At 40.1% G+C, this 17,659-nt stretch overlaps 1 protein-coding gene across 5 annotated transcripts in view; it reads right to left on the bottom strand.

Moving 5' to 3' along the window:
• Positions 1–17,659, bottom strand: part of TTC28 (tetratricopeptide repeat domain 28) — a 718,240-nt gene that overhangs the window by 413,000 nt on the left and 287,581 nt on the right. The window lies entirely within an intron of this gene.

The following is a 17,659-nucleotide window of genomic DNA, read 5'->3' as shown; positions in this document are numbered from 1 at the left end:
TTGAAGTATCTCTTCAATCTCCATGCTACTCTAAGATATATTTGAGGTGCACTGGGCACTGGAAGAGAAAGTGCTGATTCCTCACAAATAGGCTAAAGGGTAAAATGGACGACAGTAGATAGTTAGCCCAACATTCAGATTTACAACTAAAAGACAAGCATCGTGGAAGCAGCCCAAACCCAATAGTAGAACTTAATTATTCCATTGTAACTAGCAACATGAGCCTCATTAAGGGATGGGAACAGTAGTCATGAAGAAATGTGACTGTTGGTATGATCCAAGCTGTGAAAAAAATAAAGTAAACCCTCATCCAAACCAACCAAATTTCAAAGTAAAGTAAATTCTCTGCATTTTTCCCTCAAGATACAAATATAAGTATACTAATTTGCAGTATCATAATAAAAATTATGACAACTATACCAAGAGCATTTTATTATTCTCTATTAGACTTGGCAAGAGCTCTGAGCTGCTTTCTCCACATCATCACTTGAGTATTCCCTGGGCCTCAAAACTGTTTCTGACATAAATGAGGCGCAGCAAATATGATATTCACCTTGCATCATATTCAAAGTGTAGATAACAGAGATTTGATTCTTTGGCAGAATTATCCATGGACGTGACCTTTGGTAACTGTTCATAAGTTAATCAGTTATCCAATACAAGAAAATGATCAAATGAACAGAAAAGCTAGAATGCAACAACATTAGATCAAATCCACATCTTCTGGGCAAGCACCTTCAACATACTATCTTAATTATCAAAAGAAATAAGAGCTAGAAAGCACAACACTAGACCAAATTGACATCCAACTGGCTACAGCAAGTAGCTACAGTAGTATAAAATAAAGTAGACTGCAAAACAAAAGTAGAACCAGAGATAAAGAGGGACATTTACAATTATAAAGGGGCAAATTCATCAGAAAGACATATCATCATAAATATGAATGTATGCACCTAATAACAGAACTTCAAAATGTATGAAACTATTTGTACCATCACTATTTGGTCTCCCATTTTCTTTAACCACCTTCACCTAAATTCCTCTAAACAAGATTACAAACGACCTCTAGTATTGTTAAAAACAATGACTAATTCTCAATCTCATCTTACTTAACCTATCATTTACTCACTTTCAAAAGATTTTCCTCTTTTGGCCTCAACGGCTTCATTCTTTCTGCATTCTTCCAAAGTCTATCATAATTCCAGGTAAGAAATACTGTACACAAGAGATTAGATGTAGACAGAACAATTCTCTTCATTATTCATTCATTGGCCATTATTTCTCGGTTTCCTTTCTTAATTCTTAATCCAATTTTTCTTTCTCAATATTGGAGTGCCCAAGATGTGGTTTCTAGGCCTCTCCTGTACTTAATTACATCTATTGCATTACCTATGTACTTTCTTTGGCAAAAATGACATTGTTGAGTTTCAGACACTTTCCTTTGTCCATAGCAGTGATATGTTGATCCGAAATTGTCCCCTCACCCACTTCTACTTATTATTTGTGATTTCAGGGTAACTGGCTATAGTTATAATATACATCTCACAAATTTATATACTCAAATCTCCACTTGGATATCTAATAGACATCAAAAACTGAACTCTTACTTCCAACTCCCTTCCCCCAAAACCTTTATCCACATTATTTCTCTACTCAATAAATGGCAACTTCAATCTACCAGTTGCTCAGGTTAAATGACTCTGCCGCATTCTTTCTCTCACATCCCACATTCAATACTTTAGAAAATCCAGAGGGGGTGCGGAGCAAGATGGCCGAATAGGAACAGTTCCAGTCTCCAACTCCCAGTGCGAGCGACACAGAAGACCGGTGATTTCTGCATTTTCAACTGAGGTACTGGGTTCATCTCACTAGGGAGTGCCGGACAATCGGTGCTGGTCAGCTGCTGCAGCCCGACCAGCCAGAGCTGAAGCAGGGCGAGGCATTGCCTCACCTGGGAAGCACAAGGGGAAAGGGAATCCCTTTTACTAGCCAGGGGAACTGAGAAACACAACACCTGGAAAATCAGGTAACTCCCACCCCAATACTGCGCTTTAAGCAAACAGGCACACCAGGAGATCATATCCCACACCTGGCCGGGAGGGTCCCACACCACGGAGCCTCCCTCATTGCTAGCACAGCAGTCTGCCATCTAACCGCAAGGCAGCAGCGAGGCTGAGGGAGGGGCGCCCGCCATTGCTGAGGCTTAAGTAGGTAAACAAAGCCGCTGGGAAGCTCGAACTGGGTGGAGCTCACAGCAGCTCAAGGAAACCTGCCTGTCTCTGTAGACTCCACCTCTGGGGACAGGGCACAGATAAACAACAACAAAAGCAGCAGAAACCTCTGCAGACGCAAACGACTCTGACAGCTTTGAAGAGAGCAGTGGATCTCCCAACACGGAGGATGAGATCTGAGAAGGGACAGACTGCCTGCTCAAGTGGGTCCCTGACCCCTGAGTAGCCTAACTGGGAGACATCCCCCACTAGGGGCAGTTTGACACCCACACCTCACAGGGTGGAGTACACCCCTGAGAGGAAGCCTCCAAAGCAAGAATCAGACAGGTACACTCGCTGTTCAGAAATATTCTATCTTCTGCAGCCTCTGCTGCTGACACCCAGGCAAACAGGGTCTGGAGTGTACCTCAAGCAATCTCCAACAGACCTACAGCTGAGGGTCCTGACTGTTAGAAGGAAAACTATCAAAGAGGAAGGACACCTACACCAAAACCCCATCAGTACGCCACCATCATCATCAAAGACCAGAGGCAGATAAAACCACAAAGATGGGGAAAAAGCAGGGCAGAAAAGCTGGAAATTCAAAAAATAAGAGCGCATCTCCCCCGGCAAAGGAGCGCAGCTCATCGCCAGCAACGGATCAAAGCTGGACGGAGAATGACTTTGACGAGATGAGAGAAGAAGGCTTCAGTCCATCAAACTTCTCAGAGCTAAAGGAGGAATTACGTACCCAGCGCAAAGAAACTAAAAGTCTTGAAAAAAAAGTGGAAGAATTGATGGCTAGAGTAATTAATGCAGAGAAGGTCATAAACGAAATGAAAGAGATGAAAACCATGACACGAGAAATACGTGACAAATGCACAAGCTTCAGTAACCGACTCGATCAACTGGAAGAAAGAGTATCAGCGATTGAGGATCAAATGAACGAAATGAAGCGAGAAGAGAAAACAAAAGGAAAAGAGAAGAAAAAGAAATGAACAAAGCCTGCAAGAAGTATGGGATTATGTAAAAAGACCAAATCTACGTCTGATTGGGGTGCCTGAAAGTGAGGGGGAAAATGAAACCAAGTTGGAAAACGCTCTTCAGGATATCATCCAGGAAACTTCCCCAACCTAGTAGGGCAGGCCAACATTCAAATTCAGGAAATACAGAGAGCGCCACAAAGATGCTCCTCAAGAAGAGCAACTTCAAGACACATAATTGCCACATTCATCGAAGTTGAAATGAAGGAAAAAATCTTAAGGGCAGCCAGAGACAAACGTCGGGTTACCCACAAAGGGAAGCCCATCAGACTAACAGCAGATCTCTCGGCAGAAACTCTACAAGCCTGAAGAGAGTGGGGGCCAATATTCAACATTCTTAAAGAAAAGAATTTTAAAGTCAGAATTTCATATCCAGCCAAACTAAGTTTCATAAGTGAAGGAGAAATAAAATCCTTTACAGATAAGCAAATGCTTAGAGATTTTGTCACCACCAGGCCTGCCTTACAAGAGACCCCGAAGGAAACACTAAACATGGAAAGGAACAACCGGTACCAGCCATTGAAAAACCATGCCAAAATGTAAAGACCATCGAGGCTAGGAAGAAACTGCATCAACTAACGAACAAAATAACCAGTTAATATCATAATGGCAGGATCAAGTTCACACATAACAATATTAACCTTAAATGTAAATGGACTAAATGCTCCAATTAAAAGACACAGACTGGCAAACTGGATAAAGAGTCAAGACCCATCAGTCTGCTGTATTCAGGAGACCCATCTCACATGCAGAGACACACATAGGCTCAAAATAAAGGGATGGAGGAAGATTTACCAAGCAAATGGAGAACAAAAAAAAGCAGGGGTTGCAATACTAGTCTCTGATAAAACAGACTTTAAACCATCAAAGATCAAAAGAGACAAAGAAGGCCATTACATAATGGTAAAGGGATCAATTCAACAGGAAGAGCTAACTATCCTAAATATATATGCACCCAATACAGGAGCATCCAGATTCATAAAGCAAGTCCTTAGAGACTTACAAAGAGACTTAGACTCCCATACAATAATAATGGGAGACTTCAACACTCCACTGTCAATATTAGACAGATCAACGAGACAGAAAGTTAACAAGGATATCCAGGAATTGAACTCATCTCTGCAGCAAGCAGACCTAACAGACATCTACAGAACTCTCCACCCCAAATCAACAGAATATACATTCTTCTCAGCACCACATCGCACTTATTCCAAAATTGACCACATAATTGGAAGTAAAGCACTCCTCAGCAAATGTACAAGAACAGAAATTATAACAAATTGTCTCTCAGACCACAGTGCAATCAAACTAGAACTCAGGACTAAGAAACTCAATCAAAACCGCTCAACTACATGGAAACTGAATAACCTGCTCCTGAATGACTACTGGGTACATAACAAAATGAAGGCAGAAATAAAGATGTTCTTTGAAACCAATGAGAACAAAGATACAACATACCAGAATCTCTGGGACGCATTTAAAGCAGTGTGTAGAGGGAAATTTATAGCACTAAATGCCCACAAGCGAAAGCAGGAAAGACCTAAAATTGACACTCTAACATCACAATTAAAAGAACTAGAGAAGCAAGAGCAAAGACATTCAAAAGCTAGCAGAAGGCAAGAAATAACTAAGATCAGAGCAGAACTGAAGGAGATAGAGACACAAAAACCCTCCAAAAAATCAATGAATCCAGGAGTTGGTGTTTTGAAAAGATCAACAAAATTGACAGACCGCTAGCAAGACTAATAAAGAAGAAAAGAGAGAAGAATCAAATAGATGCAATAAAAAATTATAAAGGGCATATCACCACCGACCCCACAGAAATACAAACTACCATCAGAGAATACTATAAACACCTCTACGCAAATAAACTAGAACATCTAGAAGAAATGGATAATTTCCTGCATACTTACGCTCTGCCAAGACTAAACCAGGAAGAAGCTGAATCCCTGAATAGACCAATAGCAGGATCTGAAATTGAGGCAGTAATTAATAGCTTACCAACCAAAAAAAGTCCAGGACCAGATGCATTCACAGCTGAATTCTACCAGAGGTACAAGGAGGAGCTGGTACCATTCCTTCTGAAACTATTCCAATCAATAGAAAAAGAGGGAATCCTCCCTAACTCATTTTATGAGGCCAACATCATCCTGATACCAAAGCCTGGCAGAGACACAACAAAAAAAGAGAATTTTAGACCAATATCCCTGATGAACATCGATGCAAAAATCCTCAATAAAATAATGGCAAACTGGATCCAGCAGCACATCAAAAAGCTTATCCACCATGATCAAGTGGGCTTCATCCCTGGGATGCAAGGCTGGTTCGACATTCACAAATCAATAAACATAATCCAGCATATAAACAGAACCAAAGACAAGAACCACATGATTATCTCAATAGATGCAGAAAAGGCTTTTGACAAAATTCAACAGCCTTCATGCTAAAAACGCTCAATAAATTCGGTATTGATGGAACGTACCTCAAAATAATAAGAGCTATTTATGACAAACCCACAGCTAATATCATACTGAATGGGCAAAAACTGGAAAAATTCCCTTTGAAAACTGGCACAAGACAGGGATGCCCTCTCTCACCACTCCTATTCAACATAGTGTTGGAAGTTCTGGCTAGGGCAATCAGGCAAGAGAAAGAAATCAAGGGTATTCAGTTAGGAAAAGAAGAAGTCAAACTGTCCCTGTTTGCAGATGACATGATTGTATATTTAGAAAACCCCACCTTCTCAGCCCAAAATCTCCTTAAGCTGATAAGAAACTTCAGCAAAGTCTCAGGATACAAAATTAATGTGCAAAAATCACAAGCATTCTTATACACCAGTAACAGACAAACAGAGAGCCAAATCATGAATGAATTTCCATTCACAATTGCTTCAGAGAGAATAAAATACCTAGGAATCCAACTTACAAGGGATGTAAAGGACCTCTTCAAGGAGAACTACAAACCACTGTTCAGTGAAATAAAAGAGGACACAAACAAATGGAAGAACATACCATGCTCATGGATAGGAAGAATCAATATCGTGAAAATGGCCATACTGCCCAAGGTTATTTATAGATTCAATGCCATCCCCATCAAGCTACCAATGAGTTTCTTCACAGAATTGGAAAAAACTGCTTTAAAGTTCATATGGAACCAAAAAAGAGCCCGCATCTCCAAGACAATCCTAAGTCAAAAGAACAAAGCTGGAGGCATCACGCTACCTGACTTCAAACTATACTACAAGGCGACAGTAACCAAAACAGCATGGTACTGGTACCAAAACAGAGATATAGACCAATGGAACAGAACAGAGTCCTCAGAAATAATACCACACATCTACAGCCATCTGATCTTTGACAAACCTGAGAGAAACAAGAAATGGGGAAAGGATTCCCTATTTAATAAATGGTGCTGGGAAAATTGGCTAGCCATAAGTAGAAAGCTGAAACTGGATCCTTTCCTTACTCCTTATACGAAAATTAATTCAAGATGGATTAGAGACTTAAATGTTAGACCTAATACCATAAAAACCCTAGAGGAAAACCTAGGTAGTACCATTCAGGACATAGGCATGGGCAAAGACTTCATGTCTAAAACACCAAAAGCAACAGCAACAAAAGTCAAAATTGACAAATGAGATCTAATTAAACCAAAGAGCTTCTGCACAGCAAAAGAAACTACCATCAGAGTGAACAGGCAACCTACAGAATGGGAGAAAATTTTTGCAATCTACTCATCTGACAAAGGGCTAATATCCAGAACCTACAAAGAACTCAAACAAATTTACAAGAAAAAAACAAACAACCCCATCAAAAAGTGGACAAAGGATATGAACAGACATTTCTCAAAAGAAGACATTCATACAGCCAACAGACACATGAAAAAATGCTCATCATCACTGGCCATCAGAGAAATGCAAATCAAAACCACAATGAGATACCATCTCAAACCAGTTAGAATGGCGATCATTAAAAAGTCAGGAAACAACAGGTGTTGGAGAGGATGTGGAGAAATAGGAACACTTTTACACTGTTGGTGGGATTGTAAAGTAGTTCAACCATTATAGAAAACAGTATGGCGATTCCTCAAGGATCTAGAACTAGATGTACCATATGACCCAGCCATCCCATTACTGGGTATATACCCAAAGGATTATAAATCATGCTGCTATAAAGACACATGCACACGTATGTTTATTGCAGCACTATTCACAATAGCAAAGACTTGGAATCAACCCAAATGTCCATCAGTGACAGACTGGATTAAGAAAATGTGGCACATATACACCATGGAATACTATGCAGCCATAAAAAAGGATGAGTTTGTGTCCTTTGTAGGGACATGGATGCAGCTGGAAACCATCATTCTTAGCAAACTATCACAAGAACAGAAAACCAAACACCGCATGTTCTCACTCATAGGTGGGAACTGAACAATGAGATCACTTGGACTCGGGAAGGGGGACATCACACACCGGGGCCTATCATGGGGAGGGGGGAGGGGGGAGGGATTGCATTGGGAGTTATACCTGATGTAAATAACGAGTTGATGGGTGCTGACGAGTTGATGGGTGCAGCACAGCAACATGGCACAAGTATACATATGTAACAAACCTGCACGTTATGCACATGTACCCTAGAACTTAAAGTATAATAATAATAAAAAAAAAAAAAGAAAGAAAAGAAAAAAAAAAAAAAGAAAATCCAGTTAGTCCTACTTTGAAAAAGTAGAATGCACCTTTTCAGCTTTTCACCACTCAATTGCTACCACTTTGGTCCAAACCATCATTTCTCTTGCCTAGATTACAACAAGGGCCTCCCAATTGGAACTGGCCTCATGTATCTGGCGTCCTCACAGCCTATTCTTCACATAGCAGCTAGGATGATCCTTTTGAGCATTAGTCTGATCATGTCAATACTTTGCTCAAAACCTCTGATGTCCTCCTATTAGAGTAAAATCTGAAGTCCTTGCCATGGCCTTCAAACCCTATATGATCTGCCCTCCCCTAAACAACTTATTTGACTGCATCTTCTACCAGCATGCCTTTCATTCACTCCAGTCAAAACAAACCGTTCTCTCTGTATTCTGTGAGCACACTAAGCACATCCCCTCCTGTGGGCTTTTACCCTTGATGGTCCCTCTGTCTAGATTACTCTTTTCCCAGAAGCCACATGGCTTTTTCCCTTATTTCCTTCAGGTCTTTGCTTATACACAACTTCTTAAGAAATACCTTTATGTTCTATCCAAGATAAAATTGCACCCCATCACTCTTTTTTTTTTTTTTTTGGTAGAGATAAGGTCTCATTATGTTGCCCAGGCTGACCTCAAACTCCTGGCCTTGAGTGACCCTCTTGCCTTGGCCTCCCAAAAGACTGGGATTACAGGCCTGAGCCATGGCACCTAGTCCCTTCATCACTTTTTACCTCTCCTCTTTATTTACTTTACTTTTCTTCTGAGCACTTACCATCATCTTCCGTACAATATGTTTACCATCTCTTTGTCCCATACTAGAACATAAGCTCCATGAAAGCAGAAACTTTATTTTATGCAGCGTCAAGTCCCTATTGCCTAAATCAGTATCAGTTACATAGTAAGTATGCATTATATACGTGGTGATCAAATGAAGGTATTCTCACAATTAATTGGGTATCTTCAATGCTTCTCTGCCTTGTGACCCACATCCCATTAATCCCTAAGTTCTTTCAAGTCTATAACTAAAATACTTCTTTACATCTCTCCATTTCCACTACCACTGCTAGGTCAGCCCCCCATCATCTGTCTTCTGCAATGAACTTATCACTGCACTTTCTGTACCCAATCTTTGTCTACTGCATTTCCTAAGTAGAAAGATGACAGACTTTAAAAATTAGACAGGTGGCTGGGCATGGTGGCTCATGCCTGTAATTCCAGCACTCTGGGAGGCCAAGGTGGACGGATCATCTGAGGTCAGGAGTTCGAGACCAGCCTGGCCAACATGGTGAAATCCCATCTCTACGAAAAATAAAAATTAGCTGGATATGGTGGCATGCGCCTGTAATCCCAGCTACTCGGGAGGCTGAGGCAGAAGAATTGCTTGAACCAGGGAGGTGGAGGTTGCAGTGAGCCAAGATTGCACCAATGCACTGTAGCCTGGGCAAGAAGAGTGAAACTCTATGTCAAAAAAAAAAAAATTAGACAGGTATAGTCTTTACTTGAGCTGTTATTTCCAGCTATGTGACCCTGAACAAATTATTTGCAATTTTCTTTTTTTTTTAATTTGAGACAAAGTCTCACTTCTTCGCCCAGGCTGGAGTGCAATGGCGCGATCTTGGCTCACTGTAACCTCAACCTCCTGGGTTCAAGCAATTCTCCTGCCTCAGCCTCCCAAGCAGCTGGGATTACAAGGCTTCAGTTTGTTCACTTGTAAATGTAGATAATAATATCTACTTTTAATAGATGTTAATTTTTTAATATACTTTTTTACAGTTTACATTTTTACAGTTTTAGGTTCACAGCAAGATTGAGTAGAAGGTACAGAGAGGTCCCACACACTCTCCCCACACTTATAATACCTAAGTAAAATAATATAAAATATATAATTTTATTAATAGTAGAAGTGTACATAGTAGGCACTCACTTATTGTGAGTTTTTTACTTTCCAGACTCCTCTGATCAAGTTATTTCATGCCTCAAAATTTTAACTGCCTTACCTCTACATAGGGAATGAATCAAATTATTTAGTCTGATATTTAAAATACTACAGTTTGGCTCCATCCTAGCTTTCCAACTTTATCTTTCACTAAATATCCCCATCCACTAGCCCATATGCAATCTTTAGTCACAACTCTACTCACTATGTCTGATCACATTCAGCATTTTCCTACTTCTGTTCTTTGCTCTGCCTCTGCCAAAAACACTTTTTCCCTCCAGTAAGTCTGCCAAAACCTTCCAAACTTTCTAAGCCCAGCTTGAGTCCCATTTTCTATAACAAGGCTTCACCAGTTTTAGCAGTTGGCATTCATCTCTTCTCCAATACTTTCACATTACTTTGCTTATGCTTTTTTTCCTGCTCTCTCCTGCTGGGCAGGGACCACAGCTTATTCAGCAATTAGTACAGTGCTGTGCAATCCTTGGCATTCAGAAAGAGTCTGTTGAATTAATTTGCTGACTATACAATCACAAGTTACTCAACAACCGATGAGAAAGCTAAAGGTTCATCCCTAAAATACTTGTCCTTGAATGGGTATAGAGTCAGACATAGGTATTTTTTCTATACTATGACTCCATAGGGTCTAAGAGCTTAAAAAAAAATGCCTTGGGGTGAAAGGGAGAAAGGGAGGAAGTATAAGGGAGAGAAGACATTAAATATTTAATAGCTACAGAATCTTGATAATCATATACTACTGCATATTGTCACTTCTTGCAGTGTTTCCTTGAGACATTTTTAAAACTTTCATCATTTAACTTTAACTTTCTTATATTTCCTTCCTTTTTTTTGAGACAGGGTCTCGCTCTGTCACCCAGGCTAGAGTGTAGTGGTATGATAAAAGGCTCACTACAACCTCGACCTCCTGGGCTCAAGCTATCTTCCTACCTCAGCCTTCTGAGTAGCTGGGACCATAGGTGCAAACCACTATACCCAGTTAATTGTTTTATATTTATTTTTTGTAGAGATGAGGTCTTGCTATGCTGCTCAGGCTGGTCTCAAACTCCTGGGCTCAAGCAATCCTCCCACCTTGGCCTCTCAAAATGCTGGGAATACAGGTGTGAGCCACCAAGCCTGGCCTTTCTCATATTTTCAAACTAGATGATCAGTTCTACATAGGCAGAGTTCACATCTAGCCATATCTAGCACTTTTACAGTCAATTCTTTTACAACACAAGCTTCCTACAGTACCACTTAGCTCGTGTCAATAGTACATAGACATTATATTGGTTCATGTGTGTGATTTTTTTTTTCCTAAGCAAGAGAAGCTGGAATAGTAGAACAGAATTCAGAAAGAAAAGCAAAACAGGGCCAGATGCAGTGGCTCATGCCTGTAATCCCAGCACTTTGGGAGGCTGAAGCAGGAGGATTGCTTGAGCACAGGAGTTCCAAGACCAACCCAGGTAACATAGTGAGACCTTGTCTCCACACAAAAAAATAAAAAACTAGCCAAGTGTAGTGGTGCATGTTTTTAGCCCCAGCTACTAGGGAGGCTGAGACAGGAGGATCACTTGAGCCCAGGAGGTCAAGGCTGCAGTGGGCTGAAATCATACCACTACACTCTAGCCTGGGTGACAGAGGGAGACCCTGTCTTAAAAAAATAAAAAATGAAAAAAAAAAAAAAGCGAAACAGCTTCAGCTTGGATGCTGCATATACAGGCCCTTCATTTTATTTAAGAAAATTCAAAGTGAAAGCTTGTATACAAGGCTAAAACAGGTGTTAATTCTTGGTTCTCATCTTGGAGCAAGCCTTATTTCCTTCTGTGCCCACCTTAATGGCAACTCCACTGGCTCAGAGCTCCACTTATCTTTCTGTTTTTGTTTTTGAGATGAGGCCTTACTATGTTTCCCAGACTGGTCTCAAACTCCTCAGTTCAAGTGATCCTCTTGCCTCAACCTCCCAAGTAGCGGAGACTGCAGGTCCCCCCATGCCAGCTCAGGGCTTCACTTCCAAATGGCTCCACATTTATACAAGCCAGCATTTTTTTTACTCTTTTTTGTGCATTTTTAATTTAATATAATCTATAGTAACCTCGACCTATGCTGAGCTGCCTGCCTGGGCTGTTCAAGCCCTTCTTTTCTGGGTACCATGGGTCAATGCTGCATAGATTTTGAGTGGTCTGCACCCAACCCTATTTTTTAATAACCCATTATTTTTAGTATACAATTTTGTAGAACATACAAGTATCATGTTTTATTAAATTTCTGTTTATCCAAAGCCACTAGCATAGTGCCTTGAATATAACACTTAAAAGTTTATTGGAATCAATTTGAAAACAATTAAAAACATCTTATTTTGCTACTGTTCCCCTGATCTTAAATCTAAAATCAATTTGTCATCTCCAAATTCTGGATTCCTAAAAACCCTCAGCCTCACATAAGGAGTACCTCCCAGCTAAGGTTTCCATTCATCACACCAAAATCACAACTTAAACAGCTTCTGCTAATACAAGATTCAATTTACTGTTATAAAAAGATCTAATCTGCAACAACATCCGTATGACTGTCAAACCCCAATAAGCAAGGTGACCTCTCTGCTTGATGATTCAAACTCGGGCCAAAATGAATTGAAAAGCTGAGACAAACAGGGACGGTTTTCTATTCAGTTTCACAGCTGCTTGGGCTACTGCCCAGTCTCCATAATGAGGGTGGTCTCTTGCTTTGTCTTCATGAAACCTATAGCATGTAGAACACACAGCATTTCAATAATGTATGAATTTCAGCCTTTAGGATATCATATTGTCCCCAGTTGCTTGATATTTTGTCTCTCTCCTCCTCAGAATAGTCAGAAACACTCTAGAGCAGTAATACTATGACTCCTACTTGAACCAGCTTAAATGATCTGCTTATTGTCTACACAATGAATAACCAATATACCATTTTAAGGGAAAGCCTCCATACTTTTATCTTTAATTTCAAATCCCCAGACAGGAACATGAATTTCAATTTAAAAACGTGGAGATCAGAAGTACATTGTACTGTATATCCAGGCCTGACAATGCTCCTTTAACCCAATTTAGAGATATGCATGCATATGTATGTATTTTATGGATACGGCAACAGGATTTGTTTTTAACATACAAATATCTGCCATATATAATTTTTACAAAGAGAGAGCAAATTAATCTTCCTCCCTTCCTTTCTTCTTTCTCTTCCCTGCCTCCCTACTTCCTTCCCTCCTTCTTCTTCTATCCCTTCCAGGGAGGCAAGTGTGGTACTAGAACAGCAACAACCGACCGAGGAGGGCAGATCACGAGGTCAGGAGATCAAGACCATCCAGGCTAACGCGGTAAAACCTCATCTCTACTAAAAATACAAAAATTAGCTGGGCGTGGTGGTGGGCGCCTGTAGTCCCAGCTACTCGGGAGGCTGAGGCAGGAGAATGGCGTGAACCCGGGAGGCGGAGCTTGCAATGAGCCAAGATCACGCCACTGCACTCCAGCCTGGGCGACAGAGCGAGAGTCCGTCTCAACAACAACAATAAAAAAACAAAAACAAAACACACACACACATAGCAACAACTCCAATATTCATTGTTACTGTGTATTTATATAAACTTTGTATAAACAGCCCACACATCCTTGTAGGGCTATTTTACCCCTGACATATGATGCTCAACCTAATTATTTACATTACAAAATATATTCAAATAACAGCACCCAAGGCCTAATAACAATTTGGATATGAACTATGGCTTATCTTTCATCAAAGCAAGCAAAATCAGGAAAGGTATTTATAAATTTCATATAGAAGCCCTAAGAATGTGAAAAATATTCACAACTATGACTAATGCAGACAAATAATAAACTCAGAGAGGTTAAGTGGTTTGTCAAAGATCACATAGCCATTTGGTAGCAAAACTTATTTATCATATGGTCCAGTGTTCTTCCCATTATTCCACATTGTTCCCCTCTGCTAATAGGTTAGGAAATATACTACTTAAAATAGTAATGCTAGGCATCAGATAAACAGTGTAAAAGAAAAACCTGACTTTGGGGAAATAGAATTTCTAAAGAGTAACACATCAAAGAACAAAGTATGTGTGTAATTTGGTGATTACATTTTCCAGAAACTGGCAGAAGATATTTCACTAGTTCAAAGAAAGCCAAAGCCAAAGGTTACACTCTCGGTTAGAAAACAAGAGCAATTTCACTAGTATCAAAATGCCCAATCTGACAACTGGCAGTAAAAGCAGTCTGTCCACTGGCTGGCTGTTCATACTGGGCCACATAGCTCAACTTGTAAAGGCTATAATTCTGAGTTATCAGTTTGTGGATGTAAGCTTTAAGCAAAGCTCAAAGCAGCAGCCCAGATCATTTCCTCTGTCCCCCTCCCCAACCCCTTTTTAATGAAGCCACAAATTCAGTGGAGTCTGGAGATTTAAATTCTAATCATTTTCCCTTTGCCCTTTAACATTGGTGCTCCCAAGGGAACCTTTACTTCCAAGCATTACTATTCTAGGACCCTGAATCAATAATCCACAGCTCTAAAAGGCAAGAATGCCAAGTAAATGCTGTTTTCTTCCTCCCTCCTCATCCCAATTAAAGAAAATGAAATTTATAAGGCTATGGAAGAGTCTCCAATACAAGCACTATAATAATAAAACCACTCAGAATATCTCAAACCAGACTAAACAAAATACTGCATTCAACTTGCACACAGCAACCATGTGATAATCCACTTGACTACATTTAGGAAGAATGCTTCCCAAAAGAGGACACTTACAACTATGATTGTCTTTCTGTCCCTGCTCCCCATCCAAAACTACCAGGCACCAATACTCACCTTATTCCTCTGTATACAATGAAATCTACCAGACCACAGCTCGATACTGCTTTACACAGAGAAGGCTGGCGGTGTGGCAAACCAATCCAATATTAAGAATAAAAACAATAATTTTAATTTTCAATTTAATGAATATTTATTGAACATCTCTTATATAGCAAACCGTGAGCTACATGCTGGTGATAAAGTTAAAAAGAAAAAAAATCCAGTCCCTGATCTCAATACTCTCATTAACTAGTAAGATAAAGAGACAAGGGAACAAACAAAAATCTAACAAAAATCCCTTAGAGTTCTACATAGTCCTTCATAACTTTCATAAAACCTTTGTATCCTTTAAAGCTCACTGATCCTCACAAGAGTCCTGATGTAGGTAAGGCAATTCTTACTGTCCTCACTTAACAGGTGAAAACACAAATTCACTGTACGGAATTGTCATGAATAAGAGCCAAGAGTCATAACACACCACAAAGCTAGTGCTCACAAAGAATGAGACTGTATTTAATGAAACCACACATACTGTTGCATCCTAATTACATGAGACAGCACAGGCAGAGAGTGAACAGCTGTTACAGGAAAACACTGCTGAAAGGATGACCAAGTAAATAGTATACAAACCAAGGATGCTTTTGATAGACATCAAGACTCTGTGATACACTGTAACTCGACTGAACCATTACTGATTTGTTAGTGCTGTTTTGGGTCTTCTATTTCCTTCAATAATGTCACCAAAATTCTAGTGTTAGAAAATGTGCCACAAACATGAAAAGCTAAGAAACACTGACTTAAGAACATAGAGCTAGTAAGTGTAGTATAACATCAAGCTTTTGTTCCCTCATTCTATGTTCTTTCTCCTACAAAATACAGCCCCAGACTGTACAAAGGAAATCCAGGTCATTTGAATTTCACTTTGGAAAGGAATCCTTCAACACTCTAGAGGGCTTTGAGTCCAGGATCTCTGGGTGTATCCCAAGTCTCAAGTAGCCACATAATAAACCCTAGAATCCCACATATACTCAGAATTTATTAATTAGGTCTGAACATTTTAAAGGCACCAGATCAGGCTGGATCCCCCAAGAGCCTAGTTCAGATGTAATCTTCAAGGTGACACATGTTGCCCCCAGACTAACTGACTCCAGAAACGTGGGTACTGTAAGTTGCAGTATAAACCTGGTCAGGCCAGAACATTGGTCCCCGCCCCATTCCAAATCAAAGAGGATCTGGTTAAGTGCCTGAAACTGTCATCCTGAGAACTACAGAGCCCAAGTGGTTACAGTAGCCCCACTTCTGTGGTCAGGAGAGATGCAAAGGTGGCCAGGGCTTGTGCTCAGCAGAGACAAAGAGAGGGCCAGAGGGGGCCACTGTGGATTAAATACAGTGGCCCTGCTTCTGTGCTCAGGAAAGATGGAGAAGGGGCCAGGGCCTGTGCTCAGGAGACACAAAGAGGAGGGTACAGGGGGCCACTGTGGATTAAATGCAGTAGCCCCACTTCTGTGCTCAGGAGAGATGGAGAGGAAGCCAGAAGAGAAGAAAGAGAAAGAGACAAAATAAACACCAAGAAGAGGAGGGGCAAGAAAACAAGGGAACAAAAATTAGAAGCATGAGCATAAAGAAGGGATGAAAGATGTGAATCTGCTCTTCCTTCAGTCAGCCTTCATTTCTGTGAGCCTCTCACAGTGTGAACACTTTGATAAACTGAGGGTGACTCCAACATGTAAGGCATTATTCCTCTCTAAACATCATTGCCCCTAAATGCAAGCCAAGTATATCTAGGGCTCAACCAAATAAATGGTGCTTTGTTATAATGCTGCAGAAAAAACTTGCTGTGTTGAATTTACTGATCTCTAATATGGAATTTCTAAATGGATTTTTCAAGGTAATTTTTGACTATTCCATTTTTCACTTTATATGCTGACTTTGGAACCTACCCCCCAAATAAGGTAAAGCTTCATAATAATTTTTTTCTCAAGGTAAACATGACCTATCATGTAAGCATTGCCAATCTTTTATCATTAATCTTCTTTCTAATTTCCAATTCATCACTTCTATATCTTTCTTGTTACTTCAATTTAAAATAACAGGACTACAATAACTGATTCAGATATATGTGGTTTTTAAACTTAAACATGGACTACAGAAATCAAAACAGTTGTTTGGGAGGTTTTTTTGCTTTTTTTTTTTTTTTTTTTTTTACATTTCTAACTGTAGTGATCAGGCAATGAACATTCATTGCATTGGTGATGATCCTAATATATGATGTACTTCAACTCTACCAGACTTTTTCATTTTCCAGCCAACTGTCTCCTGTCAGCCTTTGTTTGAAATTTCTTAACTTCTGGGGATTGTTGCCCAACTCTTAAAACCATGAACCCTGCATTATCTCTGTAAAATTTAAATCCCTGCCTGTCTACTCCAGCTACCTAGCTCATTTCTGAGCTCTATCCAGTACAATCTTTGTATAAGCTGAGAGTAGAAACTTTTTTTTTTTTTTTTTGAGACAGGCTTGCTGTGTCACATAGGCTGGAGTGCAGTGGCACAGTCATAACTCATTGCAGTCTTGACCTCCCCGGCTCAAGTAATCCTCCCTCCCACCTCAGCCTCCCAAGTAGGTGGGAATACAGGCATGCACCACCATACCTGGCTAATTTTTTTTCAGTAGAAACGAGGTTTCACTATGTTGCCTGGACTGTTCTCAAACTCCCGGGCTCAAGCAGTACTTCACCTTGGCCTTCCAAAGTGCTGGGATTACAGGCTGAGCCACTGCGCCCAGCCTAGAAACTTGTATTATCAGCCTAAAACATAACTAGAAATGTAAATTTCTATAATCACACTAGTCGATAAATTTATCTTAAATACTATCAGTTCAAAGATAGTAAGTTTTTAATTATTGTTGCTTTGTATTATCAAAATCACTATATTATTGGTCCATATATTATCCT

Source organism: Macaca mulatta, chromosome 10 (assembly GCF_049350105.2).
Source record: "Macaca mulatta isolate MMU2019108-1 chromosome 10, T2T-MMU8v2.0, whole genome shotgun sequence".
Lineage (NCBI taxonomy): Eukaryota > Metazoa > Chordata > Mammalia > Primates > Cercopithecidae > Macaca > Macaca mulatta.
Note: the sequence above shows the minus strand (reverse complement) of the source record. Positions and strands in the feature narration are given on the sequence as shown.